The sequence below is a fragment of the Staurois parvus genome, unplaced genomic scaffold (assembly GCF_062004578.1).
Source record: "Staurois parvus isolate SC_StPar_1 unplaced genomic scaffold, SC_StPar_1.0 ptg000839l, whole genome shotgun sequence".
In the NCBI taxonomy this organism is placed as follows: Eukaryota; Metazoa; Chordata; class Amphibia; order Anura; family Ranidae; genus Staurois; species Staurois parvus.
The window spans coordinates 2,654,078-2,678,184 of NW_028318635.1; the positions used below are offsets into that span (position 1 = coordinate 2,654,078).

General features: G+C 42.9%; 1 long non-coding RNA gene and 6 other non-coding genes across 8 annotated transcripts; all 7 read left to right on the forward strand.

Moving 5' to 3' along the window:
- Nucleotides 1-6,553: 6,553 nt before the first annotated feature.
- On the forward strand, nucleotides 6,554-21,187 carry LOC149443677 (uncharacterized). 2 transcript variants are annotated; one of them, XR_016306633.1, is made up of 12 exons: nucleotides 6,554-6,681; nucleotides 9,655-9,689; nucleotides 10,541-10,605; nucleotides 12,157-12,220; nucleotides 15,404-15,468; nucleotides 15,682-15,703; nucleotides 15,929-15,967; nucleotides 16,884-16,954; nucleotides 17,397-17,428; nucleotides 17,660-17,686; nucleotides 18,989-19,010; nucleotides 19,580-21,187. It is a non-coding gene; the product is annotated as an uncharacterized LOC149443677 (long non-coding RNA). The 2 variants fall into 2 exon arrangements; XR_016306632.1 differs by having other exon boundaries at nucleotides 6,575-6,763.
- On the forward strand, nucleotides 10,342-10,470 carry LOC149443678 (small nucleolar RNA SNORA18). The gene has a single exon (XR_016306640.1). It is a non-coding gene; the product is annotated as a small nucleolar RNA SNORA18 (small nucleolar RNA).
- Nucleotides 11,962-12,099, forward strand: LOC149443679 (small nucleolar RNA SNORA8). Its single transcript, XR_016306636.1, has one exon. It is a non-coding gene; the product is annotated as a small nucleolar RNA SNORA8 (small nucleolar RNA).
- Nucleotides 15,119-15,252, forward strand: LOC149443680 (small nucleolar RNA SNORA1). Its single transcript, XR_016306639.1, has one exon. It is a non-coding gene; the product is annotated as a small nucleolar RNA SNORA1 (small nucleolar RNA).
- Nucleotides 15,499-15,628, forward strand: LOC149443681 (small nucleolar RNA SNORA40). Its single transcript, XR_016306638.1, has one exon. It is a non-coding gene; the product is annotated as a small nucleolar RNA SNORA40 (small nucleolar RNA).
- LOC149443682 (small nucleolar RNA SNORA18) lies at nucleotides 16,688-16,816 on the forward strand. The gene has a single exon (XR_016306635.1). It is a non-coding gene; the product is annotated as a small nucleolar RNA SNORA18 (small nucleolar RNA).
- Nucleotides 17,453-17,591, forward strand: LOC149443683 (small nucleolar RNA SNORA8). Its single transcript, XR_016306637.1, has one exon. It is a non-coding gene; the product is annotated as a small nucleolar RNA SNORA8 (small nucleolar RNA).
- Nucleotides 21,188-24,107: the final 2,920 nt, after the last annotated feature.

Here is a 24,107-nt window from a genome sequence, read left to right on the forward strand (position 1 = left end):
ACAGGAGTGACCTTTCCCTTGTTAGATGGTTCATCAAAGGTCCCAGAGAGCTGTATTGTCTTTTCAGCTGGCTATACATTACGCAATTTTCTTTTTCAGTTTCCTTTAGATTTAAATTGGCCCCTGCAGGTTTAAGTCATAATGTGCACATTATGACATACTTACCTGGACATGGAGCCCTTTAGAGCAGCGCTGTCACAGCTCCCTGGCGCATCCATCTTCACCCAGTCTTCCTTTCAGGTTCAGGGCCACGATGAAGTCACTCCCGCATATGAGCGCAGGAACCCCTGGCATGGAGCTCTGAAACAGCATCGGTATGCTGCCCCTTCAGAGTGCATGCACCGGTGCCATCACCAGCTGCATGCTGTGTGAATATCTCCAAAAAAGTGCAAGTTTAGGAGCTATTCACTGTACTTACAGGTAAGCCTTATTATAGGCTTACCTGTAGGCACAAGTTAAAAAGTGGACTTCCACGTAGTGCAAGGGCCTGCATAGTTGCATACAAATTAAAAGGTCTGACCTCATATTATATGGTTTTGGTAAATCTAAAGGAAAATTGTACTAGAGAATTGTATAATATATGGACAGCAGTAAGCGCTTCCTTTACACTCTTGGTTCTGATTATGGACAGCATTTGCTAATCCATACTGTTCTTGAATGCTTTGTCATGTATTACATTTGTATAAATGTAAAACAAAGATTGTATATGTGACGAGCGTGGCGTCAAACCCCAGACCTTCTCACCAAACTCGTGACCAAAGGACTAGCCAATCTAAAACCACAGTGTCACGTGCGTAACAATGCCACACCGAGCTGCACCCTGCACAATGATTTTCCAGCTAATTGGACCACAATCTATGTACCGGCAGCCTGGGAGCAATTGTTACTGGGTCAGGTTAATTACACAATTAACCCTTCACACTGCCACCACCTCCTTTTTGTACAGAGAAAGAGGAAACTCGGCAATATCAGCTATTGTGTCTGATCATCTGCTTCCCTGATTGTACCAGGCAGGAATGACCGCACTGAAACCAGAAGTGATGAAATCCTTGTTGCGTCCAGCTTTATTCATCACAGAAACAGATGTTCCTCCATCTCCTCTGAGGGCAGCTTACCATGGTCCTGGGCTCAGTAATGCTGGGAGAAGGGGGTGGGCCCTTCTAAGTGTTTACGCAGCTGTGAAGTTGCTTGGATTACTTTTACAGGAAAGCCAATTGCCGGCTCTGCAGCTATGAACCTGTTATAGCCACTTTGTGCTCAGGCTATATATAAATGCTGGGCAGCAAGTGGTTTATCAAAGCATACTAACTTGGGGCCTAAGGTGACCATAAATAACCATATCTAGGCCCAATTTGACCATCACCCATGATTGACAAGAGGGGTCAGAATGTGTAGGGTTTCACTAATCCTGGCCATACACTATACAACCTTATTGTACTATTTCCTTTAGATCTACCAATAACTATGTAATACATAAGTCTGTGCAATTCAATTGAAATTGATTTGTCCCTATATTACATAGTTTTGGTAAATGTAAAGGAAATTGTACAGTGATTGTAGCATGTATGGTCACCCTAAGCCTGACCACATATGTTACAGTGTGCACAAATTCACCAACAACCATGTAATAAAAGGATCTGCCTGATTGAGTACAGGCTGATTAGATAGATTAGGTAAGGCGTTGTATTAAATAGTTTTAGTAAAACTAAAGTTGGCCATACATTGTACAATCCTCTTTAGCTCTACCACCAGCTATGCAGTGCAAGGTCTGATTGGATACAAATAGAATAGGTTATCCAGGTGTGTCCTCCTATTACAGAGGTTTGGCAAATCTCTAAAGTGGATTGTACAATTAGATTATATTAATATCCTAAAGTCATATTGTAATGTGTATAGAGGGCCATTGGAGGGTATAACAAGCACAAGTCAAGTTCGCCTGCTCTCTGCACACAGATATTTTCCAGCCTGTTGGAAAATGTCTCTAAAGCTCACTGATCTTTCCCTTTTTCTTTGTTCTAACCTGCTGTCCATGATGAATTGGCAGATGTAGTAACGCATGTGATCAGGATAGCACCAGTTGTAGAGCTCCCATTGTACACAATGTATTTTGGCACACTGACCTAAGAAGGTTGTTGCTCCCTGGCCTGTGTGCAGTCTTGTGCTGCCATTTGCTGGCATGTTACAAAACTAGTCTCAAAACTTTTTGATACCTCCTTGTACATGTCTCATGATTTCATCATAGGGTAGATTTAGACATGCGTCTAAACCTCCCTTGCCGCCTCTGAAACCCAATCCTTGTTCAGATTGCTACTCTTGTTCAGAGGTACTGACAGGCAGTGAAGAAGCAATGCAATGCCTCCTCATAGTTTATTTTAACCCCATTTTTGCCAAAAACCGTGCCGCAATCACTTGCATTGCATGTGGTTGCAGAGCATTTGTGGTGCTTCCCTATTGACTTGAATATGTAGCATTACATGGGGATGTTTACATGCTCCGGCCGCGATGCTTTGCTTCACAACCACAGCAAAGTTGACCTGATATGTAGCGAGCAGCGGGCAGCAAGGCGGCATACGTTACATATTCAAGTAAATGGGGAAGTGATGGAAACACCCTGGTTGCGCTGGGTGAAACTTGTCATGCAATTTGAATGTCATGCAACTTGCAAATCGTATACCAAGTCACACCCTATTGTCTGCAATTACAGAGGTTAAATTGGTGCGGTTCCAACTTGGTCGGAGCCACACCGATTTCTAAAGTAGTACATGCATTACTTTTTGTGTGATTTGCATAGACATCTGTGTCAGATGTCTTGCAAATCGCACCTGAAATTGGCAGTCCCCCAACTTTGAAATTGTGCGACTTCACTGTAAGTCGCACGATTTCAAAGTAGGCCTTGATGTGACCGTAGACTTGAGCACAGAAGCAAGAGAGATTAAGACACAAGTCTAAATTTGCCCTACGTGTGGGCATAAATACAGGCATCTGACTGCACAACATAAAATATGCCTGTATTTACAGCATATGAGAGCCCTAGCTGGGGCATATTTCTGTCCACATAAGGCTTCATTCACATGGCCATAAAAAAATGCATTTACCAGTGTTTATTTACGAGTCTGGAGGCAGCTGCATTATTTTCATTGGAGACATTCACACAAGCACCTAAACGTGCTGCTTTAAGATCTGTAACACAAAATCTAAAAATATGCATCTAAGGACATATTAATACACATATGCCAGATTAATTTATTGTGGAAAAAAAAAACTTTTATGCAGGTTTTTACTGATCATTTCGCAGGAACGCACGTGCAAGAAAAAAACCATGCATAATAAGATCAGTAGAATATTTACACCCATGTGCATGTGCAAATTATGCTGTGTTTTTATTTTGTGTAAGTGCTGGTGCTTGCAATTAGACATGCATGCACATGGACATGTTTGGTAAAATATGTTCATGCATGTTTAATTGCAAGCATCGCCATTTACCCTAGGTTCACACTAGCATTCAGATTTCAGTGCATTTTTCAGGGTGCAGAAACGCACTATTGTCCATTTAACATGGTTTCCAATGGATCTAGTTGGCATCTGTGCATTTTGAGCCAGTACATGTTTTGGAAAGGGCCGGGCCTTTTTTTCCCACGGCAGATTGCGTTTTGTGTGTAATAGACTTGAATGGACCTGCACCAAAAACGCTAGTATTACGTTTTTGAAGTGTTTTTTTTTTTTTCTTTTTTTGCTAATCAGAAAGTATGACAGTTCCATTCATGTAATACGACTTTGATCTGACTTTACACTCTCTGGCACTAAAGTAGCATCAAAGTAGTGCAGGAACTTTTGTGTGTCCAAAGTCGCATGTTAGGGTTAAGGGCTAGGATTACGGTTAAGGGCTAGGGATAAATGTTAGGGTTGAGGTTAAATGTTAGGGTTAAGATTGAATGCTAGGGTTAAGGGCCAGGGCTAAATGTTAGGGTTAGGTTTAAGGTTAAGGGCTAGGGTTAAATATTAGGGTTAAGAGCTTGGGATACATGTTAGGATTAAGGTTAAATGCTAGGGTTAAATGTTAGGGTCAGGGGTTAAGGTTACATTTTGGGGTTAAATGTTAGGTTAAGGTTAAATGACATGGTTAAGGGTTAGGGTTAAATGTTAGGTTTAAGGACTAGGGTAAAGGTTCAATGCTAGGGTAAATGGCTAGGGTTAACTTTTAGTGCTAAAGGATAGGGTGTAAGGTTAAATGCTAGGTTAAAGGGCTAGGGTAAAATGTAAGTTAGGGTTAAGGGTTTAATGTTAAGGGCTAGGGTTAAATGTTAGGGTTAAAGGTTGGGGTAAAGGGTTAGGGTTAAATGTTGGAGTTAAGGCAAATGTTAGGGTTCAGGGCTAGGGTTAAATGTTCGGGTTAAGGTTAAATGCCAGGGTAAAGGGCTAGGGTTAAATGTTAGGGTTAAGGTTAGGGTTAAATGTTAGGGTTAAGGTTAAATGCCAGGGTAAAGGGCTAGGGTTAAATGTTAGGGTTAAGGTTAGGGTTAAATGTTAGGGTTAAGGTTAAATGCCAGGGTAAAGGGCTAGGGTTAAATGTTAGGGTTAAGGTTAGGGTTAAATGTTAGGGTTAAGGTTACATGGCAGGGTTAAGGGCTAGGGTTAAATGTTAGGGTAAAGGGCTACAGTTAAATGTTAGGGTTAAAGTGTTACTAAACCCACAACATTAAAATTAGTTTGTATATGTAGTAAAGCATGCTTGTTATACTTATTGTGGAACCTAAGGGGTTAATCCTCTGCATTGTGTAAAAACGCTGTTTGATCATGTATTCTCTGGTCCTCCCCTTCTTCCAGTGTCCACCTCTTTTCTCCTGATAAGGCATATAATGTGGAGATACTCTGCACATACTCAGTTTGGTGTGTATTGCTAGAGAGGTTTGTTTTTTTCTTTGAGAGAGTGCATGTGATCAGTACTGGGCTAACCAGCACTGTCCAGCCAGAGATCAGGGGTTCTGTATCCTAGAACAAAATGAAAGCTCTTCCTACAAGCTTTAAGCAATGCTCAGCTGGACACTGAAAGAAGTCACAGGACTGCTCCTACTGCTAATGAGAAAAGGTATTTAGCAGTTTATATTTACTAAAATAATTGCATTTCCATGTAGTGTGTACTGTGGGAGACCAGATATAGTAAATGCAGGGTACTGGGTTTAGTAACACTTTAAGGGCCACTCTTAACATTTAAGCCAAACCCCAGCTCATAACCCTAAGCTTGAGCGCCAGAAAGTGTAAAGTTGCATCAAAGTCACACAACATGAACAGAACTATCATACTATCCTATTAGCCAAAACAAAATGTGGCAAAAACCTGTGTTCAGAAACACGCTGGAAAAACACATCAGCTGCAACCTGCAGGGGATCCCGGGAGCTGGAACTACATGGGTTTTATGCCATACAGCGATATTTACATCTGTGCACATGTAGCCTAATGGTGTCAGATGCCATTCTCCATTGGGACTAAATGATCCATGATTACTCATGCCCAGCCCAATTCTGCATGGTCTGCTTTATTAGTGTCAGGGGCCTCATTGTGTCCTTGTGTCCAACCCAACTGCCCCTGTATATCTGCTTCACTAGCATCAGGAGCCACCTGAATCATGCCAAGCCCAAACTGTGAATGTGTTCCTGCCTTACCAGCATCAGGGGGCCTCCTGTGTCCTTGTGCACAATGTGTGTATAAAACGTCCCTCCTCTCAGACCTCCATAGTCCTGTTCAGGAGCATGCAGGTCAGGATAGCTCTCAGAACCTCCTGCATACCAGCAGAGCCACCCTGGAGGCAGATATACATTGCTCAAAAAAATAAAGGAACACTTTGAAAACACATCAGATCTCAATGGGGAAAAGTATCACGCTGGATATCTATACTGATATGTACTGGGTAATGTGTTAGGAATGTAATGATGCCTCATCATTTGATGGAAATGAAAATTATCAACCTACAGAGGACTGAATTCAAAGACACCCGAAAATCAAAGTGACAAAATGATGCAGCAGTCTAGTCCATTTTGCTGAAATTTTATTGCAACAACTCAAAATGGTACTCAGTAGTTTGCATGGCCGCCACGTGCTTGTATGCATGTCTGACAACATCGGGGCATGATCTTAATGAGATGAGGGATGGTGTCCTGGGGTATTTCCTCCCAGATCTGGACCAGGGCATCACTGAGCTCCTGGACAGTCAGGAGTTTTATTGACTTGATGCTATACTCTGAATAAAAAGCATTCCTTTCATTTTCCTTTGATCAGTGTATCAGGGGCATAGATTTTGTTGGAAGAGACTGGAAGCTGATTGTTTTCTATGCAGATTTTGCAGCAGTTCTAGTGAAGTAGGGTATATTAACACTTTCGTTGTAGTTCTGTGGTGGCACTGGAACTATAAGTCACAGGATGCACCTCACATACAGAGCACTAGCTTGTACAAGCAGCAGAATAAACCCCTAAATAATAGCTGTATGCAGGATGGAATGAGGGGGGGCACAGACAAGCCTCCTTTGTAGTACACGCCCTAATTATTCAGGAAGTCGTGAGGAGGAAGTGACCTCACACTGCACCATGTGGCTTCAAGGCTACAGATCGGTCCAGAAGCCATTTTAGTAGGGTGCAGGTCCAGCATGGCAGAGGAGCATGTGGTGTGCGGAGGGAGGATCAGTGATGGTATGTTGTCACGTCACTCATGGCTGTCCTTTGTTCCCAGGTGTAAGCTCTCCTCTGGCCATCTGTGTGGATCATGATGGTGGTGAGTAGCTCTGATATTACCTCATCATTCTAGCACGCCCTGTTATTATCTGGCTGATTTTTCAGTACAGGTTTATGGAAGTGCTGAGACTAAACCCTTCTCTTGCAACCCACAACTGACTGACTGCTGTGAGTTGTGTTACTTATGGGAAGGGACAGGTGTGTGAGGGAACACAGGAGTGTGCTGCCCATGTAAAAGGGACATGTGTACATGGAAGGGGAAACAGGCATGTACTCGTGTAGAAGTACAACTGTGCTGCCTGTGTGGAAGGGGATGCAGGCGTGTACTGAGTGTGTGTGGAAGGGGATGCAGGCGTGTACTGAGTGTGTGTGTGGAAGGGGATGCAGGCGTTTACTGAGTGTGTGTGGAAGGGGATGCAGGCGTGTACTGAGTGTGTGTGTGTGTGGAAGGGGATGCAGGCGTGTGCTGAGTGTGTGTGTGTGGAAGGGGATGCAGGCGTGTGCTGGGTGTGTGTGTGGAAGGGGATGCAGGCGTGTGCTGGGTGTGTGTGTGGAAGGGGATGCAGGCGTGTGCTGGGTGTGTGTGTGGAAGGGGATGCAGGCGTGTGCTGGGTGTGTGTGTGGAAGGGGATGCAGGCGTGTGTGTGGAAGGGGATGCAGGCGTGTGTGTGGAAGGGGATGCAGGCGTGTGTGTGGAAGGGGATGCAGGCGTGTGTGTGGAAGGGGATGCAGGCGTGTGCTGGGTGTGTGTGTGGAAGGGGATGCAGGCGTGTACTCGTGTAGAAGTACAACTGTGCTGCCTGTGTGGAAGGGGATGCAGGCGTGTACTGACCGTGTGCTCCTGTGTGCGCGGAAGGGGATGCAGGCGTGTACTGACCGTGTGCTCCTTTGTGCGCGGAAGGGGATGCAGGCGTGTACTGACCGTGTGCTCCTGTGTGCGCGGAAGGGGATGCAGGCGTGTACTGACCGTGTGCTCCTGTGTGCGCGGAAGGGGATGCAGGCGTGTACTGACCGTGTGCTCCTTTGTGCGCGGAAGGGGATGCAGGCGTGTACTGACCGTGTGCTCCTGTGTGCGCGGAAGGGGATGCAGGCGTGTACTGACCGTGTGCTCCTGTGTGCGCGGAAGGGGATGCAGGCGTGTACTGACCGTGTGCTCCTGTGTGCGCGGAAGGGGATGCAGGCGTGTACTGACCGTGTGCTCCTGTGTGCGCGGAAGGGGATGCAGGCGTGTACTGACCGTGTGCTCCTTTGTGCGCGGAAGGGGATGCAGGCGTGTACTGACCGTGTGCTCCTGTGTGCGCGGAAGGGGATGCAGGCGTGTACTGACCGTGTGCTCCTGTGTGCGCGGAAGGGGATGCAGGCGTGTACTGACCGTGTGCTCCTGTGTGCGTGGAAGGGCATGCAGGCGTGTACTGACTGTGTGTGGAAGGGGATGCAGGCGTGTGCTGGGTGTGTGTGTGGAAGGGGATGCAGGCGTGTGCTGGGTGTGTGTGTGGAAGGGGATGCAGGCGTGTACTCGTGTAGAAGTACAACTGTGCTGCCTGTGTGGAAGGGGATGCAGGCGTGTACTGACCGTGTGTGCGCGGAAGGGGATGCAGGCGTGTACTGACCGTGTGCTCCTGTGTGCGCGGAAGGGGATGCAGGCGTGTACTGACCGTGTGCTCCTGTGTGCGTGGAAGGGGATGCAGGCGTGTACTGACCGTGTGCTCCTTTGTGCGCGGAAGGGGATGCAGGCGTGTACTGACCATGTGCTCCTGTGTGCGCGGAAGGGGATGCAGGCGTGTACTGACCATGTGCTCCTGTGTGTGTGGAAGGGCATGCAGGCGTGTACTGACTGTGTGTGGAAGGGGATGCAGGCGTGTACTGACCATGTGCTCCTTTGTGCGCGGAAGGGGATGCAGGCATGTACTGACCATGTGCTCCTGTGTGCGCGGAAGGGGATGCAGGCGTGTACTGACCATGTGCTCCTGTGTGTGTGGAAGGGCATGCAGGCGTGTACTGACTGTGTGTGGAAGGGCATGCAGGCGTGTACTGACTGTGTGTGGAAGGGCATGCAGGCGTGTACTGACTGTGTGTGGAAGGGCATGCAGGCGTGTACTGACTGTGTGTGGAAGGGCATGCAGGCGTGTACTGACTGTGTGTGGAAGGGCATGCAGGCGTGTACTGACTGTGTGTGGAAGGGCATGCAGGCGTGTACTGACCATGTGCTCCTTTGTGCGTGGAAGGGGATGCAGGCGTGTACTGACCATGTCCTCCTGTGTGCGTGGAAGGGGATGCAGGCGTGTACTGACCGTGTGCGTGGAAGGGGATGCAGGCGTGTACTGACCGTGTGCGTGGAAGGGGATGCTGGCGTGTACTGACCGTGTGCTCCTGCGTGTGAAGGGATGCCGGCGTGTACTGATCGTGTGCTCCGGTGTGTGTTGAAAGGGATGCAGCCGAGTGCTGTCCGTATGGGTGTGGAGGGGGACACAGTTGCCTGTGTGAATATGGAAGGGGACACAGCCGTGTGCTGCCAGTGTGGATGGGAGCACAGCTGCCTGTGTATGGATGTGGCAGGGTTCACAGCCATGTGTGTGGCAGGGGCCGCAGCCGTGTGCTGCCAGTGTGGATTGGAGCACAGCTGCCTGTGTATGGATGTGGCAGGGTTCGCAGCTGTGTGTGTGTGTGGCAGGGTTTGCAGCCGTGTGCTGCCAGTGTGGACCGGAGCACAGCTGCCTGTGTATGTATGTGGCAGGGTTTGCAGCCGTGTGCTTGACCATGTGTGGCAGGGTACACAGCCGTGTGCTGCCAGTGTGGAGGGGAGCACAGCTGCCTGTGTATGGATGTGGAAGGGGATGCAGCCGTGTGCGCTAGTGTGAAAATTACAGCTTTGCTGCCTGTGGAGAAGGGGACACAGGCATGTTACTGACTGATTTTTATTACCTCTTGTAGGATTTGCTCCTGTAGTGCCTCATGTGACTCACAAGGTAAGTGATCCTCCTAAGATGAAATAATTGTCATTTTTAATGGTTATTATAGTATATTCGAAGCATTCAAACCAAATACGCTGCAGCTTGAAAACCGTATGCATTACTAGTGTGAATGTTGCTACAGTTATTGGATGAATAAGGCTAGGTTCACACCTACGCAGGCTGCGTTTGAGCCTTTTCTGCATTGCGTTTTTGGTGGGGGGGGTTCCATTTTTATTTTTCCTGTTGCTAGGCAGATTTAAAACTCAAAACGCAGCAAAAATGCACTACATGCTTTTTGCAGCATTTCCATTGAAGTCTATAGAAATAAAAACAACTTTTTGCATTCAAAAAAGTTCCTGACCCTTTCCAGAAAACACAGAGGGGAACATATCCCATAGGAAATCATGTTAAATGGACTGTACTGCGCTTCTGCAAAATGCTGCAGAAAACACTTAGATGTGAGCCTAGGGTAAGGGGGGCGGTAAGGTAAGGAGTAAATGAGTAACAAGCCAAGAAAGGTAAAATGGAAAGTAATGTAAAAATTCCATTTGTTACTGGAAGGTAGTAATAAATATACATTATTTGTCTAAAAGGCGTTTTAGTTTGTTTTTTTTTTATATTGCTTAATTGTGTTCATTGTTTTGGTAAATGCTTTTTTTAGCTTTGTTTTGAGGTCTATCCCGATGGAACTTTGCTGTAAGTACATATCGTTGGAAACGCCTCATAGATTAACATTGCAGTTAACTTTGCTTGCTGTAACCTTGTGTTTAGTAGGATATATGACTGCATGACAATTTGTAACCACACTCTGTTTTAGTGCCCTTCTGCTTCCTGTCACCTGTCCTGATCAGATTTTATTCCCTCAGACAGAAGTTGAGCTAAATGTCCACGGGAGTCGGCGTCTGCTCTTACATCAGTAAAATCTTACCAGGTAACTTAAAACTTTAAGTCTCTGAAGTTATGCCATTTTGGGTTTCGGTACAGTACTTGGCACAGGTGATCTGAAAAAACTGGTAGTCCTACAACTTCAAGAATAGTAGAATCTTGTGCCGCATTAAATTGTTCGCTTATTATTATTATACAGGATTTATATAGCGCCAACAGTTTGCTCAGCACTTTATAATATCACAGGAGACAATACAGCAACAATACAGTTCAATACAAGAGGGTTAGGAGGGCCCTGCTCCTTGGAGCTTACAATCTAGGAGGGAGGGGCTAGTGGTACAAAAGGTAATAACTGTGGGGGATGAACTGATAGGAGGAGTAGAAGATTCTGTTATTAGCTGAGTGCAGGATAGGCTTCCCTGAAGAGATAGGTTTTCAGAGATTGCCTAAAAGTGGACAGAGTAGGAGATAGTCTGATAAATTGGGGTAGAAAGTTCGAGGATGGGGGAAGCTGGAGAAGTCCTGGAGACTAGCATGGGAGGCAGAGACAAGGGAGCTAGAGAGCAGGAGGTCATGGGAGGAGCGGAGAGGACAGTTTGGGTGATATTTGGAGACAAGATCGGTGATGTAATTTGGGGCAGAGTTATAAATGGCTTTATATGTTATTAATGTTTTGAATTTTATCTGTTGGGCAATGGGAAGCCAGTGGAGGGATTGGCAGAGAGGGGTGTCAGATACGGAACGGTTAGCAAGGTGGATGAGTTTGGCAGCAGCATTCATGATAGACTGAAGAGGGGATAGCCTGCGATTAGATAGGCCAATGAGGAGGGAGTTACAGTAGTGAAGGCGAGAGATAACAAGGGAGTGAATAAGTTGCTTAATAGTTTCAGAGGTTAGGAACGGGCGTATCTTGGAGATGTTGCAGAGGTGAAGTCTACAAGATATGGACAGTGATTGGATTTGGGGCTGAAAGGACAGATTGGAGTCTAGGATCACACCTAGTACCCTGGCAAGAGGGAGGGACTGATGGTTGTATTATTGGTCTTGATGGAGAAGTTAGGGGAGGGGGCACTACACTGCTGCTGTGTCAGTGCTTCTGAACAGTGAGATTCAGTAAGTTACCTTTCCAATGCACTGTCAAGTTCTTTAAGTCTTTGGGGAGAAAGTGATTTCCAATATGACCATTGGTCATGTAAAATATCCCTAATGTTTCTATGGTTAACTGTTGTGTGACTGCAGTATTGCCTAAACTGGAGCACGGAAGTGCATGATTTCTGTTTGGGTGGGGTTGGCTAACATGGAAATTTGTTAAAATGTGTAAAAAATGTGTCCTACTGTAATTGGCACCCATTCACTCTATCAGCTTAAAAACTGTACCTCACCTTTTGTGAGTCTTCTTTCCCGCACTGTATGGTATCTGCACTCAATGGTTTTATCCTATTGTGGTGTTCATTAATCAGTGCAAGATTAAATCAGTAAGTGGCATCGTTGGTTTCAAGCCTTTTGTGTTTGAACACCTGGTTTTTATGCTGATACAAAGTTTGTATGTCAAGTTGCATTTATTTTTACAGAGCTAACGTAGTTTCTTGCCTTACAGATGGATCATTGTCAAGCAATTGTGCAATCCACTGCTACCCCGGGAGAAGAGGAAATGTTAACTTGTACGTAAGATTGAGTGCAGCCCATAGCTTTTGTCTGGTCCTTAAAGCGGAGTTCCAGTCGTTTTTGTGTTAAGTCAGTAGCTGCAAAAATTAGCTGTTGACTGTTAATAAACACACACCTGCCTGTCCCAGGGTCCAGTACTGTACTCACCTGCATTGTCCTTTCTCTCCACAGTGCCAGCATCTCTAGTGTGGGCACCCGGCTGACAACTTGTGGCTTCACAGCCTGGTGCCCACTGCGCGTGCGCGAGTCGTGCAGCGCATCTAGATTGGTCCGGCAGTCTTCTGAGACCTGTGAAAGTGCCCAGGAGACTGGATTGCGGGAGTATGGAGGGGGCCAAACTTTGCCGCAGTGAACTGAGCCGGAGGTGGGAGCAGGTATCTGCTCCCCCCCTCTACCCCCCCCCCAAAAGGTGCCAAATATGGTAGTGGGGGGGGGGGGGAGAGGAGGCAAACAAGCTGAGCTTCCACCTTTGCGTGGAGCTTCGCTTTAAAAAAAAAACCAAAAAACTGACGTGCTGTCAGTTTAAATTTTAAAAAAAAAAAACCTTATCTGGTAGAGAAACCATAGGTCACACCATGCATTTTGGTTAGTGTGAGGTGAACTTGTACTGTGTAGAATCTGCAGAATGCTGGGTCCCAGCACACTTACATTGAAAGCCTTAGGAACACAAATGGAGTAAATCTGAATATATAACAGTACCCTGTAATGCACTGATTTAAAATAGCTTTTTAAGAACAAACTGGATTGCTGTATCTTTATAGTTTAAAATGCATATCCTGGGACTACCTATTATAATTATCCCACCCCTAAGCATTCAGGAAGATTTCTTGATATGTCCCTATGCATGGTGGGAAGTTGGATCACACGCACTGTGGCTCAAAGTTCTTGCCACTTCTAGAGAAGGGCAAAAAAGTTAGTATGGAAACTGAAGGGCCTCAGGCTACGAGGAATGTCTACAGATATTAAACTTATCCTCTGTGGAGAAAAGACGCTTGAGAGAGTACTGTGTAGGCGGGTTTTCACTGTCAGGGTTGGTAAGGGTGTGGAATTCACTTCCACAATCAGTGGTGTCAGCAGGAAGTATTAGTTTCAAAACCCTCCTAACTGGATGGACTGGTGTCTTTATTCAGCCTTACCAACTATGTACATGTTAGATTCGGCATGGCTTTGGATCATTTTACCTGCTAAGGCAAGGTAGACTGATCAGATTTTGACTAATGCATGATTGCAATATTTTCTCGATAGTTTCGTCATATCATAGCAGATTACTAATAAGACTGAGATTTTGTTTTTCCTTAATGACCAGCCTGAGATCTTTCTTGGTAAAGCTCCTTCTGCTTAGTTGGCAGCCTATATCTCGATGAAATTGCTCAGCCAGAACCCATTTAATCCACAGGTCATCTGCATCACAGAAAGCGGTGACTAAGCCCTTGTGTTGCTGTAGAAACGAAGCCGTGTGCAGCATGGCACTTCACAGCCCAAGTTGGGTTTAATGCTGCCATTGTTCAAAAAGGATGCAGGTGACAGGACTTTTATATAATCATTTTTAAAGATCAAAATGGTTATCTGGCTTTTTTTTTTTTTTGTAAGATTTGTTTTAAAATGTCATTTAAAATGTGAAGCTCTCTAATACAGTTGATATGCAGTAGCACAAGAGTTGGGAGTGCCGTTTTAGTGGTTTAAACATTTTGTTGCGTAACAAAATTGAAGTAGCGTGTAATGTAACTCTTTTCTCCAGAACAAATTTAAACCTGCACTAAAATCTAGTTGCTATAAGGCAGTGTGCAAAGGTTATATCCATACGCTTTAAGCTTACCATACATGTTATACTTGGATTGTATGATCTCCTACAACAGTGGTGGGCAACCTTTTTTTTTCAACTGAGCCAAATCTCGCCAAAACCACGATTGAAATTTATTTTGAGAGCCACATTTTTAAAACTGAAAATACATAGGATGGTACACTGTTTTTAGTTTCAATAAGTTTTTATAGTAATTCATCCCCCCTATAGTAATTCATCCCCCCTATAGTAATTCATCCCTCATATAGTAGTAGTAAGTAAGTAGCAAGTAGTAAGCCAAGTCCCCCCTGTGTCAATTCACTTACCTTTGCTCTGCGCGTTCTTCTCGCCGTGTTCCCGCGCCGTTCCGGTCTTCAGGGCGGACTGTGAGAGGAGCCTAGCTCCTCTCACGTTCGTCACGCTGCCCTGCCTACACACATCCTGACAGCCAATCACTGGCTATCAGGATGTGAGTGGCAGCGAGACTGGCCAATCATTGCATTTGAGTGCGCTGCCCTGGCTGTTTTTTTTTGGATCACGCTCCGCGGGCCGGATTAAAAGGTCCGCCGGGCCGTAGTTTGCCCATTGCTGGGCTAGCTGCAGAGTCCTGACTTTTGGGGAGGCCGCCCGAGACGAGGGAGGGGAGCGGGCGCCTGGCACACAGAAGAGCCGCATTAAAGTGTGTAAAGAGCTGCGGCTTGCCGACCACTGTCCTACAACAAGGTAGTGCAAGGTCCTGCCTGATTGGATACAGATTTGCTAGTTTAGGTCGGTTGTCATATTACAGTTTGTAAATTTAAAGTTGCACAGCAGAACACTGTCCACACAGGGATAGATGTTCTCATGTCTAGTGTGGTCAGTTTGAAATAAGAAAACATAGAGACTGGCAGGATCACCAGGTATTTCACACAAAGGAAGCAATACAAACAGAACAGGATACTTTTAACACACTTACATTGTACAACAGACACCTCAGGAATATAAATGTTTGGGTAACATACGCTTAAACAAGCATTTCTTGTACAGTATGTTTATACTTGCATGGCTGTGCCATGTGACTTGCGTACAACTGAAATCTGATACTCCCCTCAGTATTCTAGTTTTTGGTGTCATTTGCCTTGTTAACTTTACAGAGCGCAGTGCTCAATTAGTGTGTCTCTTTTATGCAACAAGGCCACATCAATGCACAGGTTTTGCTTCCATCATGTAGAATATATTGCAGTGATGACAATGAGACCTGTTATATTCCTAATTTCTTTATAACATAACTGTTTCAAAATATTGTATTAATGCTTTTATAAGGTACAGTAATGCCACTTCCAGAATGTTTTTGCTAATGATTTTATAAGATATATTGTTTTTTCTAGAAGGTTGCCTAATATGCTTGCTTGTTCTCCAGGTGTGCCCATCTAAGATGATCTATTACGTTAATCTCTTCCATATGGATCATTGACCATAATGCAGGTAAGTAACAATGTTTTGCCAGGACATTATAGCACTTACTATGTGTGTCTGTCCTACCTATAGATACAGACTGATGTAAGTGCTGAAAATGAAACCTTCTTTTGCAACCCACAACTTGGTTGATTTTGTATGAGTTGTGTTACTTACAGGAAGGGACATCTACATGTTGGCACTGTAGTATTGAATCACTGATTTGCTCTGGTTTTCTTGCAGGATCAGGTTTATGTGACTTGAGGTAAGTGTTTTTTGTTTTTTTTGTTTTGTTTTTAATTTCTATAAGATTTGTTATGGGCAGAGGGGACTTGTTAAAATGTCACATGGCTGAACTGATGATTTGCAATGTTCAACTGCTCTGAAAATATGAGAGACGATAGCTTTTCTGAACAGCTTCCATGGTAATGAACTGTCTCTCTGAAGAATTATTCATAAAAGTTTAACACTACTTTTTATTTGCTTCCAGAAAAGTATCCAAAGCACCAATCTGCAGACCTCTGCAAAGGTAATGGTTCATCTGGTGCTTTTTTTTTTTTTTTTTTTTATGCTTCAAACTATATTTGTGAAGTCCCACTTGTACACTAATCCCATCCTCCACTTGGTCTTATAGTGGCCATTTCTATTACCTTTTTGGGTGTGAAATTGTCCTCGGGCCATTATGGATCCAACACCTAATGTAATCAAAAGAAGCTGGAGTCATGTGTCTTTGGGGTTCTCCCCCCCCCCCCCCCCCCCAGATCTCTCATCACTTCGTGTCCTCTTGACTCAACAGAAAGTGAGGTTATCTTCCCAATGTGAAGAAATCCCCTTTTAGACATGCCACTGGAACAAGTGTTTTCCCCTCTATTCCAGTTCTGTTGACAACACAAAATGCTGAATATTACCCTCGCTTTCATTCCCAGTGAAATTGGTCAGCACAGTTGAGAGAGATTGGGACATGGATGTCAATAAAACATGACAGTGGTTCTAACCCCTCACCACCATATCCAAATCTAAAATCAATTTTTTCTGTCCTTTTTTTGGTTAAACTTTTTATACATTGTCCACATTTTACACAATGAAGGTCTCAACAGAAATCGACAAATAGTTTGTTTAAATTGATGCAGTTATAATTGTAACTAGATCATTACCTTAGAAAAAATGATGGGGACCCCCAAACACTCTTGTTAGTTCATATACATTTTTACCTTTTTGATGCCCGCTATAAAATATATTACACTCTGGCTTTGAGGTCTATCCCGATGGTGCTTTGATGTAAGGTCATATCGTTGGAAACGCCTCATAGATAAAAAAATTTGTAGTTGCTTTACCTCCTAAAACCTTGTGTTTAGTGGGTTAGAACTGCATAACAAAGCACAATAAAATGCTGTTTTTTGTTTTACTTTTGTTACCTGTAACTTAGCAGATTGTTTTATTTTTAGATGGAAGTTGGTCAAAACATGTCTTAAAGCTGACATCTCCTTTTTGCAACAATGAACAGCCATCAACACAGGTAAATTTGATCCTCCGTGTGCTAAAATGAGCAATTATTACATTGTCTGTGGTGCTTGTGCACATATATCTGCTCAAAGGAGCAATTAGTGACATATTGCTGTTATATATGCTTGTGCTTTTATATACTGCTTTAGCTTCTTGGCTGTTCCCCCTGCATTTCAGTTCAAGTGATGATTTTTCTTTTGTTCAACTGCTGAGTGACTGAGGAGTGAACTAAACGTCTATATATCTGATAAGAACTGAAAATCCCCAATCTCAGCACTGACTGTTGTAGTCATTTGGGCTAATGGTGATAAATGCATCCTAGAAAAACTATTCGCTTTCACCTGATATACTTGTTGGAAAAAAGATTGCAATAAAGTGTTTCAATGATTGTGTAGATCAGTTATTTCCGGGCAATATGTCTTGACTGATTTTTGATCTTTTAACTCTGTCCTTAGATTTCTTTAAACCAGGATTCGGCTTCTAAGAGGTAAGTGGCAAATGTTATTGCTAGCGCACTGTATGGTATCTGCACTCAATAGCTGTTTACTATTGTGTGTTCAATAACCAGTGCAATAAAAAAGTCAGCAAGTGGCATCGTTGGTTTTCAAGCCCTATATGTTTGCAGACCTGGTTTTTATGCTGACACAACTGGGTTTTCCCACTCCTTAAAAAAAATATAAAAAAAATTGTAGCTTATGCTATGTTTTTTCTCTTGCAGGTGCAAAAATGATGCTAATTTTATAAGGTAACAGCCACATCATGTTGAATTTTTAACAAGGTAGACTGTAGCCCATAGTTTGGGTCATTTTGTGTTTTCTGTTTAAGGGAAAGGTTGTCTCTATACCTCTCTGGCAAGAAAGAGGCAGATAGCTGAAAGGATGGCACGTGGGTAGGGTTGGGCACCCTCCGTTTACTGCACTGTAAAGCATTGATTACTCACCTGCACATGTCCTGTGGACATGGCCAGGTAGAATTGCTCCCTGCTGTCATTCTTAAAGTATAAGGAAGCATAGTAGAGAGGGATTGGAACACCTCTTAGGTTTTTGGGGTTTTGTCTGTGCTTCCATTAGTAAGATTCACCCTCCTGTCATCTTTTACCATTTATAATTGAAAGTGAATGTAAAAATCCCACATTTTGGGTTGTCTCCAGAACAGTAATAGAGGGGAAATCTTTCAATGGGGGTAGTTGTAAGAACATTAATCTGGTAAAGAAATGCTCTGGCACAGGGGTCTGTCTCGGGCCTCCTGTATAACAGCGCCCATATTGTAAGGCTGCTTTCCCACTCATCCATTTTTTTTTTTTTTTTTATTTTTTTTTTTTTTCTTTGTAGCGTTTAAAAACACAGTAGGTTTGACCATGTATTCCTATGGAACTCTTAACACTGATATGTTGCAGGACTGGTGTGTTTTTCGAAGTCCTCCCCATTGAAATCAATGGGAAAGGCAGCAAAAATGCACTTCTGTTTTTTTGTCGCTTGTCCTTTTTAAAAAAAAAAAAAAAATATATATATATATATATATATATATATATATATATATATATATATATATATATATATATATATATATATATATTTTATATCGCAAACGTTGCAAAAATGCATGTTTTTTCAGTGTGAACGTAACCTTATTTTAACGTTTAAAAACATGTTGCGTAGGTATGCAGTTTTGTTAGCTGTTTGAGCATGTTAAAGGAGTGTGAAATGGTGGACTTGTGTGATTAGCTCTTTTCAATCAGAGGTTAGGGACTGGCTGGTGTTTTAATCCCTTTCAAGAATGTTTGTTTTTCTCAGATGAACTGTATTGGCACTTGCTTATTTTTGTTGTTTTTTTGTCATGTACATGGTGGTCATTTACCAAAGCTGCTAGCACTTCTGTTTCTAGTTTGCTGTGGACATGACCAAAGAGTAAGACTTCAGCAGGTCTTTGTGGATGCTGTATATACAACATCAGACCTTCTGCAGGACAATACTATGTAACTGTATAAAATGTAATTTGTTTTTGTGGGTTTTCTTTATTAATTGTAAACCCTTTTTTTTCCCTCTAGAATGAATGGAAGTTTCAAAAAGGTATTTATTAATTAAACTGCTGAGATCTTATAGTATTATGGTCACTTCAAAGAGAGCTTTTTTGGCTGCAAACCATCTGTTCTTACGCTGTGACCAAAATTGAAATCCTCTACAGGATACTATGGGCACCCTGTGTGTGTACCATGGTCTATTACAGAGGAGATAGGTTGTTCTATATACTTATGAAATACAGACTGACCTGTTGAAACTGACAGTTGCCTGGCTGTCTTTGGCTTCAATACTTTCTAAGACACTGACCCAGAACAAGCATGCGTATGTGGAAAGTCAAACAAAATCCTGCTTGCAAAAAAATTGTTCAAAGTCGGTGACTTGAATTTCTGAATACACTATCAATGTCAGTAGCATTTTAGGTCTGTTTCAAATAGTCAGTAATGGCAGCTCTGTTTGTACTCACAGGTTCACACTTAACTGTGCCAGATAATTATTATAATCCATGTTTGCACCTAGAGTAGAACATTACACAAGCACCAAATTTCTAGGGAAAAACTATTAAAACTAAAATACTCTAAGTAATATATCATTTGAACTTGATTTCCCTTCTCTTTTAGGATGACTGGTTGATCTGAAAGTGTCAAGATAAAATAAATATTTTGGATAAAAGTTACTTGTGTGGGGTTTTTTTTTTTTTTATTTTTTTTTTTTAAACAAAGCTTTCATAACGTGTGGTTCACTACTCCTGCATTGGTTGGTCTACAATTACAATAGCTTGGATTGTGTTGTTAAATTCTCAATGCAAGAGAGATGTGCAGCAGATAAATGGAAGATGCTAATTGCAGAGTGTCTTCTAAAAAAGATGCTGCTACAGGCTTAAAGCCAACTACCTATAAAAGCACTGTTCTTGGGCATGAAGCTGTAAAAAAAGCTCGTAAATGTAGTCGCAGGTGTATGGCCATACGGACAAAGTGTTTGTATTTACAGTGTCTGGCAGCCACAGTTGTGGCATTTCTGCTACTATTACTTGATTACAAAATGTTATGCACCTGTTATCTCATATAAATGCTTGTCTGAACATGCATGGATATTTTTTTTGAGCATGAGTTGGGCATGTGGGAAAATGTTGATGTATAATTGTGAGCGTCACTGTGTACAGGTATGCAGCATATTTGTGATTAGTACTGTGGACAGAAATATACCATAGTTTGGGTTGCTAGCTGTTGTAAACACAAGTCTTTGTTCTGCTGTATGGTTGTAGGTCTTTATTTACATTTTGTTTGTGTATTAAGCTGTATACAATTGTCCTTGGTAATGTAAAGTAGCATGTCCTAGGACCACCTCTACTGCTGGATTTGCAAAGGAAGGAAACTAGCTTTTGCAAATGTCTCCAACTGACTGGGGTCAGATGATATCTTGTCCTAATGAAGCAGTGTGTGCCATCCTAGAGCTTGCTTGTAGCAAGTGGTCTGCACACTGGACCTGTGTAAACTTTACCATGTTCTGTGAGTAGCAGTAGCCAGGCATTTGTTTTAGGGGTGCTTCCTTCCCTGGCAGGCTTGACGGATTAAATGAAAAATGTAAAAAGATCCAACCTTGGAGGTGGTGTCTAGAGTAGGTTTCCTCTTTTGGTAAAATGTTCTTGACATACAAATATCTGTTAATATGGTCAGAAAATCCTTTGTCATTTCTGTTAAACTAGATCCATGAGCTGTAGCGTGCTGCTTTCTCCATGTTGTGGAGAGAAGTAAATTAAACCACACACATGCACACACCCCTCCCCTCCATTGGTGCTGTTTGCTGCAGTAGTTCCTTTCTGCTACTTGCTGTCCTCAGTGTATGTTGCTCAACACAGAAGACTGAGAACATACTGTGAGTGCAGAATGTCATGGTGCCCTTCAGCCAGTGTAATGATTGTGGATGGTGCTGGTCTCATGTCAGTGATGCTTTATGCATCAGAACTGATGTGACAGAGGCCCTGCTTGTGTCCAGCCTGACCACTTCTGGAAAAGATATTTCATAAAAATAAACACAAAATACATTAGGGAGGCTTTGAGGCAATTCGTCTACAGCATTTGTAAACAGATTATGAGGTAATTGGCAAAACAATATCCGCTCTACAGAAGTAAGCTCTAGCTTGTTTCTTTTATGGCTGCCAGTACTCTCCTCTTGAATGTGTGCAGGCACATAACCATGAGCTCTATTAATAAAGATTCTCCTGTTCACAGCTGTGCAATTTGTGCTTTGCTCGTTGTGCAATGATGCACTGAAGTGAAATTCCATTATGTCCTATTCAGTATGCTCTGTGATTTGGTAAAAGGTGTAGGCAGTTGTGCTTTTTTTTTTTAATATAGTACATGGGTGTGCAACCTGTGGCCCATGATGTCTATGAATGCAGCTCAAGGCAAAATCATAAACTTGTTTTTTTTTTTAAATACCTTTTACACTTGGTGAACATATGTTAGTCTTTTTACTGGACTTTTGCAAATTTTGTGTTCTCAAAGGAAAAACAAAATCTATCCATTCTCCGCTTTTGGCAACCCCTCTATTTGAAACACTGTTTGCAAGGATGAAGGGAAAATTAGAATCAAAATATCTGATGCCTTGCTACTACATCCCTCGAACCAGATATTAATGTGTTTTATCAAAAACTCATTTATTGCATTAATTTTATGTTGCCATCTTTAATTTAGACTTTTTTGGATTTTTTTTTTCTTTCTTTTAGCAAAGACCTGTAGCAGAATACGTTTTGGGCTAAATTTATTACGCAATTTGATTTTTTTTTTTTTTTTTAACCGCTTTCCTGCTGTCCTCGAGCAGATATATTGATATAGGGCGGCAGGGGTACACAAAATCACGGGCGTGTGTCTGTGATTTTGCATTTCCGGGTAGGGGTGCACACGCCCCATTTGTGGCCTCGGCTGGCAATCACCGGATCCCGGCCTGTGATTACTCACCAACACCCGGTGATCGCCAAGCATTACCCACAGAGGGAGAGAACTATGTAAACAATACAGTGCTCTCCCTTGTCGGCTCCTGCATACTGCTTTGTATGGCTCTGCATAGCTGTGTGCTTACAGTGAAACAGCACACAGTTAACAATTTGATCGCCCCCACTTGTTAATCCCTTCCTGCCCAGTGCCATTAGTACAGTAGCAGTGCTTTTTAGTAGCACTGATCATTGTATTGGTGTCACTGGGGATGTCGGTGACACCAAGTCCGTTCTCCCCCAGTGTCAGAATGCCTGCCGCAGTCTGGCTATAAGTTGCTGATCACTGCCATTACTAGTAAAAAAAAAATCCCATGTATACCACCGTTTGTAAATGATATAACTTTCATGTAAACCAATTTACATGTATTGGGGTTTTTCTTTTATCAAAGGCATATAGCAGAATACATTTTGGCCAAATTTATGACAATTTGATTTATCAATTTTTTTTTTTAATTTTTTTTAATAGTAAAAAGTCAAAGATATTTTTTTTTCTCAAGTGTTGGACTTTTTTTTTGTTCAAATTTAATTTGGGTGCAGCCTTGTATGACCACGCAATTGTCAGTTTAAAGTAACGCAGCACCATATCACAAAAATGGCTTCTAGAGGGCAAGCGGTTAAAAACAGTGTGGCCATGCAGGACTCTGCCCACATGTCTGTGTCATTAATTTTAAAGTTACTTTGAATGAACTACAAGTACCATTGGCCACTGTCTGTTAAGATTTCAGTGAACTGTGAAGGTACTGCAGAGCACTTTTGTAGTACATTGTTTCTTCTTGCAATTCAGTAAATGTGCCTGTATGAGGTATGGGCATACAATGTACTGAGAGTCTGTAGGATCCTGGCATTGCACCTACACTATGGTTGTGGGTGTAATACTTTACAGGCTGTAGTGTAAAAAAATAAATAAATAATAAAATGCACATTTTTTTTACTGCAAAAAGATGTGCATTTATTATCTTTTTAGAAAACTTATAAAAGGTGACTTTATCCTGTAAGTTCTGTAGGATGCAGAGGGTGGAAGAATTGCTACTCTCTTTATAGAACAGAGATATAGAAGGTGAAATTACTGACCATCTAGTATAGTTTGAGTGGATAGAGAAGGGAGAAGAGCTTTAAATCTATGAGGGTGCAAGGGAGAGATACAGATGGTGAATGAGCTTACAATCGATCTGGGTAAAAGAGCAGATATGGAAGAACTTAGAGCTGTTTGACCTTTTGAGGAGTTAGGGCTACCTAAGCGACTTGGTAACCAGTCATGGGTCACAATGAAGTCTGGGGTTTTACCCCCTAAGCCCAAACATAAACAAGACTTCCTGTTCTAAGTCCCCTAGAAGGCTGCTTGCCCACTGATGTGCTGCGGTTTGTCCACACTGTCATTCAGGTGCAATGTGCTGCACCTGCAGATCTGTGTGCCTTATAACCCTTTTTTTTTTTTAAATAACTTAATATTCCCATTGCAAAAATGCAGTGTATGTTTAGTATAATAACCTTTTCCTCTTCCAGCTTCTGCTTGCTTTATTTTCCAGCCTCCTAGAAAGTTCCAGGTGAAGTGGACTTGCTGTACCTCCACCTGGGACAGGAGCTAGGGCTACAGAGGAAGCATTTGCTTACGCAACTCCTATTCCTTCTACAGCCGCCTGCTTTCTATGCTGCCAGCGCTGGCTCCATGCACTCTAATGCTCTGGGATGGTGGTTCGGCAACCCATTGATCCTGATCTAGGCTTGCCGACCAGCCATCCTAGAGCATGAGACTGCATTTCCCTGGTTTCAGGCAACGGGTTGAGCACCCCTGACTTAGCTCAAGGTCTGGGAAAAAAAAATGAGCAGAAAAGCACACAGTCAATAATTTAATGTGATACAGAAGGGATAGCTTAGTAAGATCTAATGAGAGATCCTGAAAGTGGGATAGCTAAGACTCAATAGTAAAATGTAGCACTATATTGTGAAGCAATGAGCAAATAAAGTGACTAGAACAGAAGTGAAGCGCATATGGCTAAGCGCTAATGTGAACAGTATGCAATAAAGTGTCTTGCCAAGCATTAGCGAGAGTGGTGATTAAAAATATATACATAAAAGTGACAATCGTGAATAATCCAGTATGTGTTGCAAGAAAATTAATAATGTCCAAAACAACTCTGTGCAGGTGACTCCGT